The following is a 23135-nucleotide window of genomic DNA, read 5'->3' on the forward strand; positions in this document are numbered from 1 at the left end:
GGCCGGGCGTCGACGGTATTTCAGACCAATGAACAGAACGGAATGGGGTTCGCGGAGGCGGAGCGGAGATGGCCCGCCCAAGGCTGAGCTGCGCCCTAGCTGACGTTCCTTAGCGCGAGCGTTCGAACCCGGCAAACATTTGTTCAGCTGTCAATCAAAGTAACGTGGGCCTGGGAGAAGTGGCAGTGGCTGCTGGGCTGTTCCTGCTGTTGCTGCTGCCCTGGTTGCATCTTCAGAACTTGGTGTTGGTGGCTGTGGTGGCGGTAAAATAAAGAGGATGGAGGGGGCGGTGAGATTGGAGGCTAGTCTCATCCTCCCACCCGCCCCCCTCCAACCCAAACACCTCGGCCCCACGCTCCGCGGCCGTGCCAAGAATGCGGACTAATTAGGGTCCAATGTCTCCTTAAAGAGACAAGCTCGGCCTTGTGTAACGCGCCGAAACCCCTGTTGAGACAAGAGAGGGAGGATCCGGACGATCCCACTTCGTTCGGTTCACATCAATTTTACGCGCCGCTGGAGCCGGCATAATTTTCCATGTGAAGGCGGACTCAGGTCCCTGTTCTGGTTTAGAGCTGGAGACCAAGCTGGGAGACGCTAACCGGGACGAGGGGGCGGGAGGGGAGGGGGAGGATCCGGGTGGTGAGGGTTGTCCCTCCTAGTCCCGAGGGGGGCTTTGATTGCTGCTTAACCCCGAAGCGGAACCGCCTTCCTCTAGCAACTCTGCAAGGAAGTGCCCCAGGACGTAGCGCCGGGGGCTCGCTGGGGCGTAACCGCAGAGTTTCAGAGAGAAGCTGGAGGCCTGGGGCAGGGGTCGCCGGATTCCCAAAGAAACTTAGTGGAGGGGACCACCCGCACCCCGCATACTTAGTCAGCCGGCGCTAAAGCAGTGTCCATTGAGTGCTAGCCCCGACACTGGGAAGAAAACCCTGCGCGTCCTGAGATGCTCCCTCCCCCTGTTCAAGAGGAAAAAGATTGCCCCTCTTCTTCCCGCTTTTTGAAGGAACAAGTCAAGTTTGTCGCGGATGAAACGGGCAGGGGGCCACGCGTACCAAGAAAGACGAAGGGTCGATGACCGCGAGGAAAAGGCTGGGTAGGTGGGGGCGGTTAGGAGGCCGAGGCTAGGGGAGGAGACGTAGGGGCGTGTTGGAGGAGGGGCAACCTTAGGGAAGGAGGTGTGGGAGGACTTGGTGGAAAGAAAGGGCCCAGGAGCCTTCACCCTTAGTTCTCATGTTAGCTGGGGGCAGCTCCTGGATTTAAGGGGAGTCCTTCAGCTCTTAGCCTTTCCTAGTGAACCTCTAACCTTTGGGTGAGGGGAGAATTTGGAAAAAGTCAGGTGGGGGGTTGGCTAATTTAAAGGTCTAGGCTTTGGACGTTAATTTCTTCGCCTACTTTACCTGGAGACGTTGGCCGAGATGGTTCATCATTAGTAGAAAAGCATTCTTAATGATATTCCTCGCTGCAGATCAAACAATGACTTAAAATCCAACCTAGCACATTGTATGAGCCTTTCTCTGTGTTGTGCACTACGGAGGACTGAGGAGGGCTATGGTGGTCTTCAACATCCTCTAATTTTTTTCCCTGAAATCCTGGAACTAAAGATCACAGAATGTTTCAGTTAAGTAAATATAGTCTCCATCCCCAGAATATGAGATAGAGGACTCTGTGGGCATTTTCTGAAACTTCTTTGTTCAGTACCCCACAAATGTCTATTGGGCACTTAAAATGGGTCCCAAATGAAATGTGCTGTTAAGTACACATACACCGATTTTGAAGAGTTAGTACAAAAATAAGAAGGCAAAATAGCTCTACAATTTATGATTGCATGTTGAAATTCTAATTTGTTAAATGTAACTGCTTAAAATAAATTACTAAAATTAACCTTGTCTATTTCTTTTTACTTGTTTAACCCAGATACTGGGGAATTTTAAATTACTTCATGTGGGTCACATATTTCCATTGGACAGCACTGTTTGGAAACCTTCGCAAGAAACAAAAATTAGAAGACCTGAATGATATCGTTTCTACACTAGGACAGTGAATTTTCTGTCCTAGTGTAGAGAAACATCAGCAAAGACCATGTTTTATTCTACAGTTGGTCATTTGTTTCCACTAGAGATTTTCAATAGTTTGTTAAATCACCCACAGTGCCTCTGTAGAAAGTCACATGTGATCTGTTCTAGCCAGAAACTTAGGTTCCATGAGAAGGACCTGGTTATGTTCATGGCTGCATTCCAAATTCTAGCATGATGTTTGGCACAAAGTTGGTGCTCACTAAATATCTGTCTATGATATTCTGAGTAAATGCCATGTTGTGTCAATATAGAAAGCTTCCTTATCATTTGGGCCATACTTCTTGAAATTCTCTGCAGTCATTTCCCAGGACAGGGAATGAGAATCCCAATAACAGAACCCAAAGAGCTATTGAAAGGGTCAGTGGACAAAGCAGGAAAACTTTGCTCTGTTAGGAAATATCAAATAGCTTGCAGCGGGATCATTTTTCCTAAACTCCCTTGACAATTTGTGTCAAGGGAAGAGTGGCTAGAGAAATTAGGATGTTTCTCTATTTTTAAAAAAAGTTTAAAATACAGCACTTGGGTACATTTCACATTTTGCCTACAAGGCAGGTCTGCATAATTCACTGTGATGTCTCAGAAAGATGCCAAGTGAAGCAACCCATGGCTCAGCCTGGGCCCAAACACAAAGTGGAGCTCATGGCTGCCTTTGTCTCTTCTTTCTGCTTGTGCTTCTCTCACTGTGCTTCTCATAAACTGTTGAGCCAAGCTGTGAAGTCAATCGGTGTCTTATTTGATTTCTACCATACAGTGGGGAGCTAATCAACAGCATTCATACTGGAGACTAGGCCTGAAGGTTCCAATCACAAAGTGATATACGCAAGCAAGCACATTGTTTTTACTTAGGTTGTCTGTTATGCATCATTTATTCTTCCATCAAATATTTATTGAGCACATAATGTATGTGCTGGAATAAGGGAATTTAGGCTATTTTTATTTACTGTCTCTCAGTTCCAAATGCATCCTCTTTGCCTGCTGTGTGAAAATGGATCTGGGCCTTTTAAAGCTTCCTTTGCCAGCTGTTACTAAGCTTTGTCAATAGAGGGCACTGGAGAGACATTACAAGAGGAAAGGGTTTTGCCTCCTGGTTCAGATATGCAGGCCAAGCGGGTTCCTACAGCACAGGTGGCAATCAGTTGCAGCCAGCAGCATCCTTAAGTGGTTTTGGAGCTGAGTACCTTTGATGAGACATCTTCCTGCATAGCTTTCCTGGTACTCCAGAAGATGGATTTCCAGTAAGTTCTGGAATGTGGATTTCTGGTAAGTTTCTGAAGGCCCATTTTCAGAAGGATCCATCTGCTCCAGCTGTTTTGTCCTCTCACACAAGGTCTGGATGTCAGCCATAGGGCTGTGTTGGTCTTGGGGACACTCTTTCCTGAGTCCTCTATATCAGCCATTGGGGTAGCAGCTGTTCTTTATATCTACCATTTCTATATTCTTTAAGGTTCTCTTTACCTCTCACTCACCAATCCCTCTTTATTCCCATTTCCTGGTATAGTTAATATTGGGTTGGCCAAAAAGTCTGTTTAGTTTTTCTGTAAAATAAAAGACACATTTTTCATTTTCATCAATAACTTTATTGATTTGGACATTTTGAGTATATCAGCTATCTCCCGCTATTGGCTTCTAGTGGGTAGAGGCCCGGGGTGTTGCTAAACATCTTCCAATGCATAAGACAGCCCCACAGCAAAGAATTATTTGGCCAAAATGTCAGTAGTATGAAGAAACTTCACAAACCATTTTTGACACGTTCAATCAGTCACAGCACCTTCTCCATGCACTGCACAAGTCTTTTTTGCATTTCAGTTGCGTTTCTACCTTCCTTGAAATAATGAAGCTGAAAATGTTGCATATTTTCTTCTATTTTCAATATTAAAATGACTGCACTAAAATTCACAAATTTGGATTTTTTTTTTAATTCAGGCTGATATGACAGCTGTCACAATACAATCTAACAAAATTGTTTTGACTGAAGCTACGAACTTCTAGAGCCATCATACGGAAAAAAACTAAACAAACTTTTTGGCCAACCCGATAATTCTTTTTACTGAACTCTCCTTGCTCAAATTGCTGTGTGCCTTTTCTCCTAATTAAACTCAGACTGATGTAGTAAGCAGCATAAGCAAAGTCTCTTCCCTGCTGGGCTTACATTCTGATCAAGGGATGTAGACAAACAATCTGTGTACAAGCAGCAACGTAAGAGGAAGATGGCAGTGTGTGCTATAAGAGGAAACAAAACAGGGTCGGGGGATAGGAGTGACAAGTGGTGGAATTCATACAGATGGTAGGTAGTGGAAGGCTTCTCAGGGAAGTTGACAGTTAAGCAGAGGCCTGAACGCCAAGAAGGAGCCACTTAGGCAGAGATCACTGAGAAGCAAGCACCAGGTGGATGCAAAGACCCCATCTGGGGAAGTGTTGGTGAATGTGAGAATTTTTAAAAGACTGATGTGTGCCAGAGTAAACATAGTGTAAGATCAATTCATGACCACATCTATGGGTCCAGATCACATGGAACTTCTTATACCTGAAAAAGGTATTTGTTTTCTATTCTGAGTGTAATGGCAAGCCATTGTTGAGGAGGAAGGATTGTAAGCAGGGAGTGACAGGATCATTACGAATATGTATGTGGTTTATGAGCGCCCTTATTCACACTTGGCCTAAGATTAAGAAACACCCTTTTCCATATTAAAGAATAACTATCGTTTTTATTTGAGGCAGCTGATGAAGACTATGGAGACACACATCCCTTTGACACTGACACTACCTGCCCCACTAATGAGTGATGGGTACATTGTAATTCGAATAGAGGCCACCTGTGCAATTCAGAAATGTCGAGCTCTGCTTGGAATATACACTAGAACAGCAGTGCTTATAGAGAACCAAGGACATGATCCACTTCTAGATCAGCAATTGGCTTGCTTGGGAACTGACTTGACACCACCCTCCCTTCTTTGAGAAGATGGACATAACCGTATAATATAATTCTTACTTTAAAAAACAGTGCATCAATGTCAGTGAGAGTGCCGAATTTCTGAACCTGTCAGTTAGGCAGAGCCTTATTTTTGCCAGCAGCCTCTGTGGGGATGGTAGGGATTGCTAAGCTGTCTTTTTATTGGGACATCCCTTTTTAACTTGATGGACAAAAGGCAAGTGGACACCTATTGCTTGTTACTGAGTGGGGACACTTGACTTGGGAATAGGGTGAGCAAATTTGCATAGGGACTAAGGAAGTTTCTGGAAGAAAAGAACTCTCCTTATTTAAATGCTAAATTGTTTGAATCCCTTGAGATGGTCCCTAATTAAGTTTGCTGGCAAGAAGGAACCTGAGGCCTTTTCCTCCTCTCCCATGGGTTGGGGTGAAGATAAGGTGGGGTGTAGAGAATTGTCTGGACCTTACCATGAAGTCAACAGAAGAATGGATCTGTTGACCAGATTCAGCATCAGTAGCTACAGGAAGGGAGTTGTGGGTCTTTCTCATCCTGAAAACACTTCATTCAAAATAGGCATCCCCTTTTGGGGCTCACTCATCCTGGCACAAGTGGGGTGCTTTGGGAATAATGGCTGAGCGTGTAAGGATGATAACAGTCTGTAGAGGAGCCCTGTCTTCAGTGGTCACACCTTAGGTCAGCAATTATCCTGAGTGTCTGAGAGGAATCCAGGGCTTCTTGCTAGACTGAACAGTTGATTGTCAATATTTTAAGGCATCATGAAGTTGTTTATACTTCAAGCTGATAAGTCAATGCGTATTTAAGAAATACACTATGAAAAATAACTCTTCTATTTGAGAAAAACTGATGTTATCTTTACTTTCCTTGGATCTAGAAGGGACCTTTAAGAGATTGTTCTTTTCCATTCTCCTGCCTTTAAGTAAACAAGGTGGTATTATTCACACTTTGGAGGTTAATCAACTGAGGCTCAGAAAGAAGTTACCTGCCCTAGGTGATATAGCTTGTTAAGTAGTGAAGCAGAGATGAGAACTTCTCTCTCCTACCTCCCTATTTCATCCCTGTATAAAACCCCAGTTCCACAAGAGGGTATTAATTCAGTATGCAATGTAAACACTACCCAACTTACCTGCATGCTTTACTCCTTTCCAAGCAGATATTTTATTGCTTTAATGGGGGTGGAGGATGAATCTGGGAGATGACTGTGTTGCGGCTGCCACTGGGCAAAAGCTGACCCTGAGGGTTCCCAAGGCCAGCCTCCAACCTGGGAGTCTCTGAAGGTGTGATAAGCGCAGTTCAAGAGAAACGAATAGGGCTTAAGCTTCAGTCCTTTACTTTACAGAACCAGCAGGGTTCACACCTATTGAGCTGCTCTCTCCATGCCTTTACACAGGCTCCCACTCCTGCTAACTATCACAACAGCCTGCAGGGCAGATATTGCAGGAGACAAACTGTGTATTTACTTTCTGGAGTGGGTGGCATGGGAATGGGGTAGGTACAGGAAAGAATAACTAGATACGACACTGCTTTGTGCAAGAAACCTCATGTAAGCCCAGTATTATTTTCCCTGGAACTGGGGCTTAATTCATAATCTACCATGGTCTGGTTGACTTTGGTTAGTCCCTTTAACCTTTCTGATTTCATTCATACAGTGTCTCACTTATACAGAAAGTATGATCTCTACACCCATGTTTGCTAAATGCAAATATTTGCAGCTCTAAAAATGTTTCATTGTATCATCTGAGAGTTGCATTGGTCATAGAGAATGGATTTTGATTCAAGGTCATCTGCCCAGCGTGATCACTCCCCCACCCTTTTTTAATACCTCCAAAGAAATGAACTTCTGGAATGAACATTATTTGGGGAAAGTGGAAGCAGACACATTCTGTTGCAAATTGATTGGTTGTCTTATAAAGTGATCAAAACTGAAAGGATCTATAGTCTTGGTGCTAATATGTGGATTCCCACTATTATAATTTAATTCAGGACTTGTCCTCAATATCATGTAGCTTGGAACAATTCTGGTTAATCACATGACTTCCTTTAATAGAAATCCTTGTAAAATAGTGTGAGTGAGCAATCATTCACAGTATAATATCTAGTCCAGTGCACTACTACTTTTAGAAAAGGCTATACTATTCTGGGAAATTTTCATTCATGGAGCTGTGCCCTGCTTCCACTGCTTGATTTTATACAGAACAGTATTTGAATGCTTTCATTGCAGATTTTTATTAAATACGTCCACAAAAACATCACTTGATACCTTATATCTGTAAGGACCATGCATGTTTATATAGTGCTGTCACACATTATTACATCTGGTAACATGTACAGACACCGAGAAATAGGAAGGATGGGTATTAAAATACCCATTTTATAGACTAGGAAACTAATGTCCAGAGAAAGCAATGGCCTCTTCAAATTTATACAACTAGTCAGCAAGCAAGTTGGAAATCAAAGTTGAACTTTCAGGTTCTACTTCTTTCTACTACACTACAGCTTCCTTTTAATGACTTACATCAATTATAATACTTTGTGCTTTACAAAGGTGTTTCGACGTGCCTCTTCCTTCCTTACAAACTGTGTTAGGTAGGGAGAGCAAGTACTGCAACCAGCTTACCAATGTGAAACTGTAGGTCAGAGAAAAGGTTACTGACCTGACTCATGTGTGTATACATACAGGTATACATCAACTCTATAATGCATATTTACATGTATAGCCATATATAATAATAATAATAACTACATCCTAATATATGTAGTCAGAAACCATATAGAAAAGTATTATTAGTATAACCCATATGTCAGCTAATTGGATGCCCTCATCTCCCAGCCTGCTGGTTCCTTGCTCTTACGGCTCTCAACAGGAGTGATTCATCATCAACCCATGTTCAGTCAGAGACCCAGCATCCATCTCTGTAGCTCCAGGGATTCTGAATCATCACTGGCTGTGATCTCTTGCTTCTGATGAAAGCTTGATCTCCACTCTATGCCTCCTGCTCATCTGTCTCTTTTCTATACCAGGCTACCCTTCAGGACATTCTTTATTCTTCTGAAGTACCCTTGACACAAACTGCGTGTGACGCACACTTTTATTGAAGGTTTGGATGATGGAGGGAGTTAATAACTCAGAAGGGCAAACTCATGGGAGTAGACTATTAACCATCGCTGTCCCTTGGTTATCTGAGTCCTCTCGAACTGCTCCATCTTCGATACCATCCAGCTTTGCTCCATCTAGCAACTCTCCTTCCTTCATCTCCCCTCATTTCACAGGACGGGTCCCAACAGCATGGTTGGCACGCCTCTTTCTGTATGGTTAATACTGTGTAACTCTTTTGTAGCTTAGGGTTGATTTCTGAATTTGACAAACTTTTGCCAATACCTATCTATATATGAAAGAAAAATGCAGAAATAACCCACTTATTCTCCATTCTCAATTTGTAATCCAAATCAAGAAATTGTTTATAATTTATCCAGTTTTTATAATTTAAAAATAAATTAAGGATTTTAAAGGTGAAGCCATGCTGGAAATAATCTTATAATCTCCGGGAATGACGTTCATCAAGGATTTAAATAGCAGCATAGACTAGTTTTCCTTTGCAGGCTTATGAAATTGGGCACTTATGCTTTCTTGAAAGGAAACAGTTTGTTTTTAAGTCCTTGGAGGATTTCATAGTCTTTGAAAACTGTAAGATATATAATTAATCATGTGGAAAATGATTTATTATGATGGTAAATGTCATGTATAAGTATAATTTAATAAGACACTGAAATGTAAAATAAAGAATTGTCAAATACTTATTGCAAATTGTATCTAGAAACCTTTTTATAACATGTAGATTTCTATGCAGCAACCAACATTCTCAAACAATTTGCTCCCAAAACAGCGAACCTGGGAATCATGCTGTAGAAGTTAGATGTAGACATCTACTCTAAGCTATAAAAATGCTACATAGTAATAACTGTACTGGCAAAAGGTATGCAAACTGTACATTTTCTATCTGTTCTAGAATGTTTACAATAGCCTAACACAAACAACCATATTTAACACTGAGCTTTTGAAAGTTTGCTTTTTGTTGAATGAAGTATGTTAGTCACATATGTTTTTGAATTATTTATGCAATGCTTAGGAAAATTTATCATCAGAGTTGCATCAAAGTAAGTTTAATTAAATTTTTATTATCAGTAAAGCTACTGCATGCACAACTAGAACGTTACTAATTGCTAAAACCAAGTATATTGAAGTCATAGCTTACGGAGGAAGAATTGCCAAACAAAGTACTATCTAGTCAATTCGACTGGAAATTTAAATAGTGGTAAGAAAGGGATACGTAATTTTGTTTCCAACATTTTGAATATCAAGTCTCAGGGTGGCAGAAAGCCTCTGATTTGTATTATGAACTTTGACTCACAGCTTTCTGTTGTAGCCCAGGAAGGACTTGTATTTACTCCACAGCTAGGTTACATGTAATCGACCCCATGGTTGCCAGCATTTACTGAGTGCCCCAAACATGTCATATAAATGACCTCATATAATATAACACCTTGATCTCCATCTCAGCTTCATTTTAAAAGTGAGTCCACAGACTCTTGGACAGGTTCCCCAACTTGCATAAATTTCCCAACCTGCAAATTGAAGAGTAAGATTTAAACACAGGACTGTTCTACCCTAAAAGGTTTTTTGTTTTGTTTTTGGTTTCAGGACATAAACTGTGGTTCATAACACAGTTTGTGTATCCCTCTATGCTGTGGGATCTTCTTTAGAAGGATTTTGATAGGAACCAGTGAGTCAACAAATGGTTGCTAAATTTACATTTCCTCCATTGACAAGATTAGATGCTAAATCCATTGTTTGCCTGTTCTGAGGAGTAATCAAATGACCCATTGTCTAAGCCCATCTTTTTATTTTTTAATTCTCAGCAGAGGAATAGTCTGTGAGATTAGTGTTTAAACTGTAGAACTAGGAACCATACTCAAGGAACTATCCAGAGCTTCTTGTCAACATGCTACCCTGGGATTTGGAAATATTTTCCAGGTTTCAGCATGGTAACATGCAAAAAATCTAATCACAAAGAAAGTATCACGCATAGTGGATACACACACACACACCTATGGTATCAACATTTGATTTCACAGATAATTTCCTACACTCTGATGACTGTGTCACCAAATATTAAACAGAAGAAAACTGATAATACTTAACAATATAGCTTAATTAGCTATATTTATTATATTTAGACCGATAAACAGTGTTCTAATGCACTTGCTTTGATTCGATGAAGAATAAGTAAAGCAAGAACAAGGCACTGTATTGTTTGAGAAGAAGATCCTTGACACATTTTAGGTTGACTGTTTTAAAAAGATCCTTTTTCCCTCTGGAAGTTTCACTCAAGATAGTAGTCTAATGTAAAAAAAAATGTAAAAAGGGCAAGAAAAAGAATGGCATAATAATAACTGGTTTTTGCTAACAAACCTAGATTTATGAGCGCTATGAATGTAAGAAAAATCAAAATCAGTGAATTCCAGCATTTGTTTTCTGAAACGCTGCTGAATACATTGTCCGGATTGTACCACGGAAGGCTGAAAGCAAAACACGGGTGGGTCTATCAAACAATCCCGGACTCTGTTTATAACAACTGAAGCTGGGCCTTTCGTATCGCAGTCCCATCAGAAAGGGGATGGGGGAGGAAGAGATAAGCCCATCAGTGAAATAGTAGCCTTTAACAACAACCAGTCACTTCCTGCAATCAAAACCGTGCTAGCATGTGGCTTGTTCAAATAAAAATTACTGGACTGGAGCCAAACAAGGAAAAAGTAATTGATAATGTGGTTTTTCAGAAACCATCCATCCATCAAATGTGTCAGTCCTTCATAATACTTTATTTCCCTTCTGAACAAAGATCTTTAAAATTCATTGTGTGCACTTAAAAACAAAGTGTCCTTGTGCTGGTTTATAAAGATTCTCTTTTAGTTTGGGTTTGTTTTGTTATTTGATTACATTCCCTCCCATCCTGCATTTTTTTCTTTGCAGATAGTTGCTGGAAATTTCTGCCATTCTAAAACAAAGCATCTTTGTGCTGTATCAGCTTGCATTTTCCTTGGATTGTATTTGGATGATGCCTTTTCACTGACTTCAGCACTGGAGTATTGTAGCCATAGCTTTAGTAAGTAGACTGTAACAAACAGATTCACTGGCCCTTTTTGTGTGTTGCATCCTATTAACCTGCTGTTGGGAAATGCTACTACTCAGAGTAAGGCACAGGAGCAATTGCAAACAGAAGAAAAACCTGATGAGGAAATCCTGGATCATACTTGCACCTAGAGAAAGCCTTTAACAGTTTATAAAGATATACGCACAAACTATATGTGTGTGTGTGTGTGTGTGTGTGTGTATATATATACACACAAATATACACATATATAATATATATATACATACAGGGTGGGGCAAAAGTAGGTTTACAGTTGTTCGTATGGAAAACACTACAATAATTAATAATAATACAAGAATAAACTCTGTGTTTTGTGTACTCACAGCTGTAAACCTGCTTTTGCCACACCTTGTGTATGTAAGTTCTGCCTCCAATAATCCCCCCAATATATGTGAATATCTTTTAACTAAAACATTTCATTCATCTTAGGATCCTAAAGATTAGTTTGATAATAGTTTAGCTTCTATCAAAATCCAAAAGAAATGTCTGTAATGTGAATTTCAGCAACATTCACTCACTTCCGCTCTTGATGACTTCCATATTAAAGTCAGGCATACTAGAGATAAAGCGCTACATCACACAGTTTTGCCCTGAGATATGGTAAAGATCACAATTTAAACTGCATGTTTACAGAAATATGGTAGTTTCCTAGAAATTATATTTTAAATGATGGTTATATCATTAAAACACTGCAACTGAAAATAGAAGAAATAATGAGGTTTTGGTGAAGAAAAAAATAGGAAGGAAAAAGTCTGTATGATTTTGTAAGTTTTTCACTTCTGTCACTACTGATTTACAAGTCAAGGCAATCATATTATGATGTCTTTTGTATGCTTCTCGTACTATCAACTGTTGACCCACCAATTACTCTAAGTTTATATTAAGATTTTGTCATCAGTGAAAAAATACAGGCAAGCCAGGAGCAAGGTCTTTACAGATAATTAATAAATAATAATACAAGGAGAACCATCCCTCTTACCTCACGGGGAATCTCAATCCCATTAACCTAAGAGCCTACAAGAGATAGACCATCTTTCAACTATGTATAAATTAGCAAATTGTGATTCTATATTCTATATTTTAGTATTAACGATGTTTTAATTGAACCAAAGGACACTGTCATTATTAACATTGTTTCTGCATCTTAATAGTATTACTTCATCCTAGTTAAGAAAGAAGCAGATGCTATGGGTGGAGTATCAGCTTTTGATAGTAACATGTGAACACAGAAGTATCAGAATTGGAACAAATCATTGTCTGCTTGCCAGTGGGTGCCATGAAGAAAAAGCCTCAGCAGTAGCACAAACCCTCTACAAGTCCTGCCCCTGGAATTTCTCTTGTGGCCTCCGCCAAAATAACAGTTTTAAAAAGTCACATTTATGTAAGATAAAAATAACAATTTTTGTATGTAACCTCTATTCAGCCTATGAGATACTAATAGTAAAATTGCAACAACAACAAAATCATTCACTCCTTATCCAAAGATTGCAACACACCAAAATACAAATTTGCATAGGCTCCAGAGTTATTTCGGTGGGAGAGATATTATCAACTTGAAAATGGCAAAGAGGTCAACTACTAAGTCAACATCCATGGTTGAGTCCCTTGAAAATTAGCTCTAATTTTTTTATGGGAAATTGCCAAGAAAGTCAATGATACAAATTTTGCCTTCAAAGATACTCACACGAAAGGGCTGTGGGAACGAGTAGAAGTATTTTGTTTCTTTGTTTTTCTGCTAGAACTTGCAGCAGATTTTGCCCATTTCTCCATGCTAGGCCTTGTGGGGAGAGGAAAATAACACAAGATAATTTTTTCTGGTATTGTTTTAATGTGCTTTGATTTTTGTTTGTTTGCTTGATATTTTCCTAAACTGAGCTCCTCCCTATTCTGCCAGAGGCATCTAAAAACATGTTTCCTAGAAGCTTAGGATTCTTATATAAATGGTTTTAAAAGAATTTTGTCACAAGTCAGTCTTAAAAGCCAGGTCTTGTTGAAAGAGAAAGGACTTTCCAAATTCATCCTATCATTGTGTCAAGAGCTGTGCATGGCTGAATAGCTGAGTTTCTTCCTTGGGGAGAGGAAGCTAGGTGGTGAAGCCTGCTGCCCTGGGGTAGCAGGAGGATGCAATGGCAAGAAACAAAAAGCCCAAAGCTCATTCCTTTTGGCCTGAGGGATTGTGGAGAGAAGAAAGTGAGAGAGGAAGGTTAGTAGTGGTCAGGCCTATAGCTCCATCTTTCTTCTTGAGTCCAACTTTTGATGGATAGGAACATATGTTACATAAGTCATTCACTGACTTAATGTGCTCATATTTTCACACCTTTACATCCCGGAAGCCAAAATTCATTGGGATGTGTCACAGTTTCCTAGGCACCATTATATTCTTTTTTTTAGCAATATAAAAACCAATGTTATGCCTTAAAATCAGAGGCATCTTTGAGTCAATGACCTGTAGCACGTTGAGGAAAAAAGTGAATAGGGTACCTCTGTCATCCTTTCCACTTGGGGATCCATGAGGTCAGAGCCTTGTAGACTGCCCTCAGCAGCCAAGAATGGCTATAGCAAAGTAAACCCACAGATACCCCAAAGGGAGGCAGAGGGCAGACCTCCTGTACCGCTCTCTGCTTCTGCACTGCACAAATGAGACCCAGAAAAATGGAGGAGAGTCTTTAAAATTAGGAAGGGTCTGACAGGAACATTCTAGAAGGAGGACAGTCATGGAGTTAGGGGCAGCAATTGAGGATGGCCAGGCAGGCTGGTGGGGCCTAGACCTGGCGGTAGTCCTCAGCATCAGCAAGGAGGAACATAGGAGTAACTCGCCAGGCGACTGACCAATTCTGGACCAAGCTGAAAGAGAAAACTGACCATTCATTTCACTAGCCTCAGGCTACAGGATCAGTTCCCAGAAGAACCTTCTGGAAGGAGAACCACTAACCCTTTGTGGTCATTAGTTCCTGGGCAGCCCCGGGCCATCCCCTCTGGAGCAGACCCAGGAGGACTCAGGGTGGACTTCACTGATGGGAGGACCCTGTCACCACACTGCCACCCCAAAGCCAGAGGAGAAGTGTCACCTTGTCCCATGGACACAGTGGACATCGTGGGAAAATCGGGAGAGGAAGCAGAAATTTAGAAGTGGAACATTTCTTCCAAAATAGATGGAGCATTTAGAGAGAGAAGGTGTAAAAATTAATAAAGAAGATGAAATTTTATGGGTTGTTAAAATAAATTTAGGGGTTTTTTCTTGATAAATGCTCAGTTAGGCATTTATAAAGGGAGTCAGTTTCTATCAATATCTGATTTGTACTGTAAGTGAAAATGGGACTCCAGGATCCCAGAATAATGAAGAGGCAACCCTCAAAAAGTCTTGAATCTAAAGAGTAGTAATATGAGAACCTATAACATAAGGTACCCATTAGCCTGAGATAGACCATCTTTCAACTATGTGTAAATTAGCAAATTGTGATTCTATGGCCTATATTTTAGTATTAATGGTGTTTTAATTGAACCAAAGGATACTGTCATTATTAACATTGTTTCTGCATCTTAATAGTATTACTTCATTCTAGTTAAGAAAGAAGCAGATGCTCTGGGTGGAGTATCAGCTTTTGATAGTAACATGTGAACACAGAAGTATCAGAATTGGAACAAATCATTGTCTGCTTGCCAATTGGCCTTTTCAAGATATAATACAAAATAGTAAAAGAAAAAATGAGCAGATGTCAGGGACATACGGAGAAGTACATTTTGAGGGCCTGACAAAACAAGCACAGACTTTGTTGGAGGAGGTAAACAGGATTGGGAGAGGGAGAGAAATGGTACCATGGATCCTCCGTGGACGTGTCAGCTCAGTGATTTGCCCCTGGTAACTTAACTCCTCGCCTGTGCCCGATGGCTGTGGTGCAGGCAGAGGAAGGCAGTGGGCACCACCCACTCTCGCTCTGGAGTTGAATACCAGCGTCTCCCCAACCTCGGCAGGGTGTCATCAGCTACTGGGAAATGCTTTCCTGGGTGCCAGATATAATCTGCTTTATTCTTCTTCAGCCCAGCTACCTGGATTCTTACAGCCCTCTGGCAGCACTAAAAGGTGGAGGGTGTTGTGTGAACAGAGTATCCGCCAAGTGGATGGACCGTTCTGTCACAATGAGAGAGAATACATTGAACATCCCTTTTAATGCAAATGAGTCCCCTCTTTAGAAAGCTGGGCTTATTGACTAAAGACCATTATCACGGTGAGACCCAATGAGAAAGCAGTTAAACATGCTCTTTTTCCCCTTTTGTGTTTATAGCTGCCCAGAAATGAACATCAATATTTAAATGTCTGAATTATCTTAGGCTTGTAAAAAACCAATTAGCCGTTCCCTGGGCTCAGTGTTTGGGGCTTCCTCAGGGCAGAGTATGGGACTGTTTAGTTCTTGTGGTCAGAGGCAGGGAGCTCAGGAAGAGGTCAGAGAAGCAGGGGTCATAGCTGGGTTAGTGGGGTCTCCTGGGACCATTTATTCCTGGAGGGGCAGCCCCTGTAAGGCTGTCAGGAAGGATCGAACCGGGTTGTTGGCAGCGCAGGGACCATCAGCCAGCATAGCTGAATCACATCACAGCCTGGAGCCTCTCATTCTGGGCAGTTTAGGGCCATCTATGCCTCCAGGTAGAACCTTCTAGGCTAACTATAATAACTCTAGGTCCTCTGAAGAAATAAGTCCTGCTCTCCAGCCAGAGCTTACATGTTTGCATCAGAAAGTAGGGCCCCGCATTCATACTTAGCATGTCCTCTGCAAGGGACATCTTGCTTGGCGTGGGGCAGAGGGAGTGGACCATGGGAACCCAGGCTCATGTTCCTTAGGAAGGTTTCCCACTTGCTTCGCGGTCCAGATTCCCATGATCTCTAACTCTCAGAGGGCCTTGATTATTGTCTCTTTTGTACTAGATTTGTTTGTTCTTTCTGGCAGAGATCACTATTTGCCTACCCTATTCTTCCTTACTAACAGAACCCTGTATCTGTTGGTGGCAACAAAGAACTCAGCCCCATGTGGGATACATGATTTCCCAACCTCCATGGCAGCTGAGAGTGGTGAAAGAGGATTATGTAGAAGATTTCAGGGTGATGGTTTCTGGGAAAGATTCACCTCTCTCATCAAAGAGGGCAGACGCAGTGGGCGTGGCTCTTCCTGCCTCCACCTCAGACACATTGTCTGGGGCTGCAATGAGATCAGCATGTGACTGATTAGAGTACAGATGGTAGAGGCTAATTCCAGTTCTTACTTGCATTTATTCAACAATTACTTACTGAGCACCTGCTACATTTCCAGCATAAGACACACACACAGAGTCCATATTCATTACTCTTATCAGGTATTGTATCATCCAGGGTTTCTGTTTGTAATAGAAATTATCAGAATAAATACATTAAAATATAAAACATATTTCATAGAAGATATTGGATACTGAGATTTTCACTGGGAGATGGAAAATATAACTTAGAAAATGGACAGAAGACAAGGAGGGAGGCCAGGCATGAAGAGTCACAGCCATGGTCACCCCCAGGAATGGCCAAGTTAGAATCGGGTCAAAGCCACCATCATATTCCCCTGCTAAGGTGTGGGCTATATCTGTTGCTGCTGCTGACCTCCACTCCTATTTTAGAACCGGTATCTCAGGAGAAGGCATCAGATTCTGATGAGCTTTCTCACATGCCTACACATTGGCAATTTCAGAAATGAGCAGAAGCAGGATATGGTGCCTCCACTCTTGTCTTACTTCTGTGGAAGGGAGTACTGGAATCTCCCTCCCGCCAAGGTCACACTCCCAGTGCCCAAGAACAACCCCCACAGGAGATAGGAGCACTCTGGGAAGAAGGATCATGTTAAGTAGCCAAAATAAAAAACTGCATGATAGCAAAAATAAGTTACATAGAGCATTACAGTTTTCAAAATGGAAAACAGTAAAAATAACTTTCATACAGTATTTTAAAGGTTTCAAAGTACATCTGCTCTTCACAAAAATGAGGTACAGGCAGAGTAGGTATTATATCTGAGCCTGAAAAAGATGAGATTATTTTTTATAGAATATAAAATATTCAGCTATTATCTGACTTTTTATTTAAAAAAGAAAGAGATGTGTAACCTTAAGTCTGTGGCAACTTCAATTGGGGACGACTTCAGCATATTTGGAGTGCAAACAAATTTTCTGTAAACAATGCTTTATATCTATAAAAGAACTTACCAAAAAGTGAAGGTATTCTATTTGGAAGTTAAAATGATTATTTTTCATATTAGGCTCTTTTTAAATTTTATTTCAAATGCTTATCAAATTCTCAAATTCTTATCTTGTAAAGACAAAGCCACCCAGCAGACCTGATTTTACGCTTAATTGGTATAGAACAAGGGTGGGGAAACACGACATATGTCTTATTGCTTTTCTCTGTCTTGACCTTTGCAGGCATAACTAATTATGGCATTCTTTCTCATAGAGCCTGGACTTGGCCTCAGAATCCCTCTCAAGGCAGCAAGGAAACAGTCCCTACCAATCAATCCTAGAGGAGCAGCGCTCCATATGGAGTTACAGGACACAGGGATTTCTTTTGTTTTCCAAGAATGCCGATATTCCGGGAAGAGCAACCTTCTTCCTCTGGAAAAGGTTTCTAAGCATGTGGTTCAAACCCTGGGCTGTTAAGCAGGTTTGAAGTCACTGGTTAAACTGTCCCCGGTGGTCTTTTGTAATCCAAAAGATGTCTGTCCAGACAAAAGTGTTGAAGGATGTGGTAGAGAAATGTCATGGGAGTAGAGTGAGAGGGCTGCCTCTTAGGGCATTCAGGATGGTGCTCCTAGAGAAAGATGTGCTTTGCCCACGCCAAAGGCAGAGCATCAGGAAAGAGAAACGGCTTTGTTAGGAGAAGCCTTTTGATCCCTCAGCAGTGGTCCTCTCCTGCCAAAGGTCCAGCATTTATGCACATTGCAAAAGTCCATTTCTCAGCCCGAGCTAAAAATGGAAAACCCAGGGGAATCTGGCAGCCTGATCTCTTAGGCCCTCCCAAGCATTAGCTGGGATGAGAGGAGAGATTAGTTTTGCCTCCCTTCTCTACCCACCCTCTTCAACCACAAGACAGAGGCAGAGATCTAATACTTTAAACTAAGACTAGACAGATAGAGGTTAGGAGAAAAAAAGTGACAGTGATGTTTAGTTCAAATATCAGTCTGCACCACATTTCTGGCACTGGTGAATAGGCAGTTAAGATATTGCCAGAGAAACCTCAGATCTGGACATGGGACCCAGTAATTGTTTAAAACCCAGAGAAACCCTTAGGCCTCTAAATCTGCAACATTTGTAGGTGAGTTGAGTGGTTGAAGTGTTAAAACTTCACAAAGCCTCTGTCCCTTCTCTTGGGGTTGCCGCTGAAGAAAATGGAGGAGGAAAATTACCCAGCTGGCAGAACCTGAGCTACCAGATTGGCCAATTAAAGAACTCAGTATACTGCCAGGGAAATGATCCAACAGTGAAACCTACTAAAGTCATCATTTATCTTATGCTTGACCAGAAGGATTTTTTTTCTTTTTGGATGAGGGGTGCTGGAAAACACCTCCTGCTAAGGCCATGTAGACATAATTCTTGAAGGCAACTCCCAAAGGCCATTGGAGCGAGATCAACAACAAGGATCAGTGCTGGGTAGCATTTGCCCTTGCATGTGGCTTCTCTATCCCTCATTGCTAAGTGGGAAGCTTTGATTGACATCATTCTAATTTTCTGCCACATTAAATATTAATATCAGAAAAGTCACATTTGTACCTAATGGACAGGAACAGACATTACTCTGTGATACTGGACATTCGCCTGTTGAGGTGGGCTGGCTATGTCTGTGTTTATGTGTGGGATTATTGCATTTGTAAACTGGTGGCTCTGTTGGTTATCTATTTCCACAAAAATTTTATGAACATGCAACCACAAAATCCAGTGGCTTAAAACAACAACCATTTATTTAGCTCATGAGTTTGTGGGCTGGTTGGGCAATTTTTCAGTCCTGGCTGGACTTGACTGATCCTGGCTGAGCTGACTGATGTGTCGATGACTCAGCCGGTGAGTTGGCCGGGGGCTGCCTGGTCTACAATGACCTCACCTAGCACGATCTGGCTCTGCCTCCAGAGATTTTCATCTTCCATCAGACTAGCCTGAGCTTGTTCTAATGGTGGCAGGGTTTTAATAGAAAGAACAGCAGCCCAAGCTCCAATTAGCCCATGGTCACTTCTGTCCTATTCTATTGCCATAGCAAGTTATAGGCCAGCGTGGATTCAAAGCGTGAGGAAACAGACTCTACCTCTTGATGGAAGTTGCAGCAAAGTCACATAGCGAAGGGCGTGGATAAAGGGCCAAAAGGGGAATTGGAGCCATTTTTGCAATCAATCAGCCATGGAGGTTTGGGGTAAATTATGTAAATTGCAAGAAGGTGTATGAGAGAGCTAGGTGGCCAAGAGAGGGGCAGTGGTGGAGATTTATCTCTAAGATCTGCCCAGTACTCTTCTAATCCTTTACAAGCAGCACACACCTTCTGTATTCTAGGAAGTGCTTATTTTAACCACAGACCTCACTTAAAGGGAAGCTGACATCTTCCTATTGACTCTGCTTCCTTAGCCATAGTAATTAGACAGAGATGGGCACCCGACCAAGCATACGTTAATCGGAACACCCCATAACTGCCTTAATGCTTGGTCTAGGTGTGGATATGGCCTCATTCAAGATATTCAAAATGCTTCCACAGGTGAAAGAGCCGAGAACCTGTGAATCCAGGAGTTGACGTCAGCCATGGCAGTGTGAGCAACACAAGACCACAACAATGAAATTGCCGTCCAGAGACAAACAGAGTAAAAAGGAGGAGGAAAAAGGCTTGGAGGCATTCCAGTTCCTGGTACAGTTATTCCTGAGACATGTCACAACTGTCCTTCCTATCAATTGGTTTTAGAATACAGCTGTTCTCTCTTTCCTTCTCTCTCTCTCCTTAAACTCAAGCTGGGATTTGGTCCATTGCAACCAAAGTGGACTACCATAGGTGTGTTTCAGGAAATAGTCCTCCTGCCCCCAAATATCCTCTCATCTTCTTACAACTAAGACTGAAGCAGGTAGAGTTTCAGTTTTTTCTAATAGCAATTCATTCTTTGGGTTAGGGTGGTGTGCGGATTAGAATGAGCCATGCACTTCGGCACCCCCATGTATGGCCTGGAAAGTCTTCCAGTGCTGACCTTGCAAAACTGTTTTCACCTTTCAACACTCAGCTCAACGTCACCCATATTTTGAAGTTTCTTTTTTCTGCCACCTCCAAATTATTGTTTCTTTGTCTTTGTCCTCCCAAAATATTTAAATATATTTCTAGAATACTACTCATATATCACATTGGATGCTCACAGCTCTATATGTGTGTCTCCCTAGTTAAATTATGATTTCTTCCTCTGGTAGACATTTATAAAAAATATTATTGACCTTTGTATTCTTGGGGCATAGTATTGCTTTGCTTTTAATAAAAATGCGTGTATTCTAAAGGTTAGTCCATTAATACTTTAAGCCATTAATATCTTAGCTTGAATTCATTGATAAACATTATTTAAGAGCATATTTAAGCCTCTGTAGTTCTAAACCTTGGTTGCACATTAGAATCACCTAGGGAGCTTTTTAAACATATTGATGCTTGAGCATCACCCCAGACCAATTAAATCAGAATTTCTGGGATGGGGGCCCAGATATCAATATTTTTAATAGATTTCCAAGTGGTTCCAATATGCAGCCAGGATTAAGAACTACTGCCCTACATGTGGTTTCTAGCTGTTACAAAGAGCTAGAGCTGAGGCAAAGATTCCATCTAGTTGGAAGGAAGCCTTCATAGAAGTGAGGACTTTTGAATTAAATTTTAATAAATGGGTAGAATTTCAGTAGGGAAACATAAAGGTAGAAAATAGAATATACAAGATGGGAGTACCAACTATGTATGGGAAGCGGTACATCCAGCTCGTCTGTGGTGCAGGGGTGCACTGAAAGACAGTGTTTCACTTTATGGAGAATTTACTCCATGCTAAGCATTTTACATATCTTTCTCAATTAATCCTCACAGTTATCTTCCGAGGAAAGAACTACTTTGGGGATGAGAAGACTGAGGCATAGACAGTTTAAACATTTGCTTAAGGTCATACCACTAGCTGGTAGTGGACCTGGAACTTAAGCTCAGACCTAGGTTGGTCTGCAGGCCAATGCATACAACCTCACCCCAGGGCTGAAAGGTGGGCTGCACCTGTTGGCAGCTTCCTTGCTTCTCTGCCTCTGTTTTCTCCAGCTAAAGCTACTAAAGGGCTCAGGACTGCCTGAGGATTTCTTGAGTAAATGTCAACAGGGTGAGTGCATTTGGTAGTGGCCTGTGTCCCCTGCCAGGTTAGCATGGTGCTTTCCAGAGTGAACCAATGGCCCGAGGGAAACTGACCTTGCCCTTGAGCTTCAGCATCACTGCTACTCCTTTTGAGGGCCCGGATTTCCCAGCATGATGTCTCTGAAATATTTGTTGTATATCTCCAATTGTCCATGTTTATTTTACTACCAATTTTAGAAGTGACCACAGGGCACTGTTCCCAGACACTACTACAGTCATCCTCTCCCAAGCAGGCCACGGGCCCCTGACTACTTCCCATGAAGTCTTATTTGTTCTTGTCAAAACTGGCCTCATGCTGCTAAGCCACATCCCTGCTCCACCCAAGGTAAGGCAGAGACCAGATGGTGCCTATCAGTGTTAGATGTTCTTTAACAGAAGGGTGTTAACTCAAAAGGAAGATCAATAGTGGGACTTTTCTAGAACTAGAAGATGAGACTAAATGTAGTAAGAAGACATATTATTTAAAACTCTCTTGTTGCATGTGACAGAACACTCAGTGTAAACTCACTTAAGCAAAAAGAAGGATAAATTAATGAGTATCACTGAAAGCCCAGTACTCCTATCTTTAGGCCTGACTTGGTCCAGGGGTGCAAACAACATTATTAGTTATCAGTTTCTCAGCTTTGCCTGCATAACATTCATGGACTTCATTCTTAAACACCGTATAGGTGCCCTGCAGCAATAAGATGATATTACTTTTAGTGCTAGTCATTCTAGCAGAAAAGAGTCTTTACAGTATACCTTCTTAACACTCTAAATTAACTATGATTGGATTAATTTGGGTTTGTGTCCTTCTCTAAACAAACATGCCCAGAGGGCTGGAATTTTTATGCTAGGGCAGGCCAGGTTCATGAGTCCATCAATGACCCAATTAACACGGCTAAGGAAATTTAGTGCTTTTAGTGCCTAAGCATGGGTCACATGATCCATCTCAAACCACAGGATCTGAGATTTGGAATGGGGTAGCTTCCCCCCTAAAATTTGAAGTAACCTAGAAAAAGAGAGACTGCGTGTCAGAGAGGCAAAACAACAAACAACTACTAAAGAAAGCTACTTTCGAAGTCCAAGTCTAGCCCAGATAAAGTCTTTTCTAGCATGCGACAAAGATGAAGGACATAACAAGATCCTCTTCAGCTACCTACCGTTCACACATCTGCATTAGTACAGACCGGCATACAACCACAAGGCAAATCAGATCAGTTAGGAGCCAATGAGTTCTTTCTCATCTCTTTGGCTAAATAAGGTTTAAGCTGTAGGGCAGTCTAAGCTTGAGGAAATTTACAGCAACTTCTTAGCCTTCCATGCTAATGGATATCATGGATAATTGAATCCCGCTGTTAACCTCAATATGTCATCTTACATAAATATTTTAAATTCATCACCAACCTTTTTGTCAAAGCTATTAACAAGTCATTAAATTAGCTTTCTGAAGGGTTCCATTTTTATGTATTTTTCTGGACTATCATCTGATAAGTAGGAAAAATGGGCCAAGCAGTACAGAGTTAGAGAAGTATCA

This window comes from Desmodus rotundus, chromosome 1, assembly GCF_022682495.2.
Source record: "Desmodus rotundus isolate HL8 chromosome 1, HLdesRot8A.1, whole genome shotgun sequence".
Taxonomy (NCBI): Eukaryota; Metazoa; Chordata; class Mammalia; order Chiroptera; family Phyllostomidae; genus Desmodus; species Desmodus rotundus.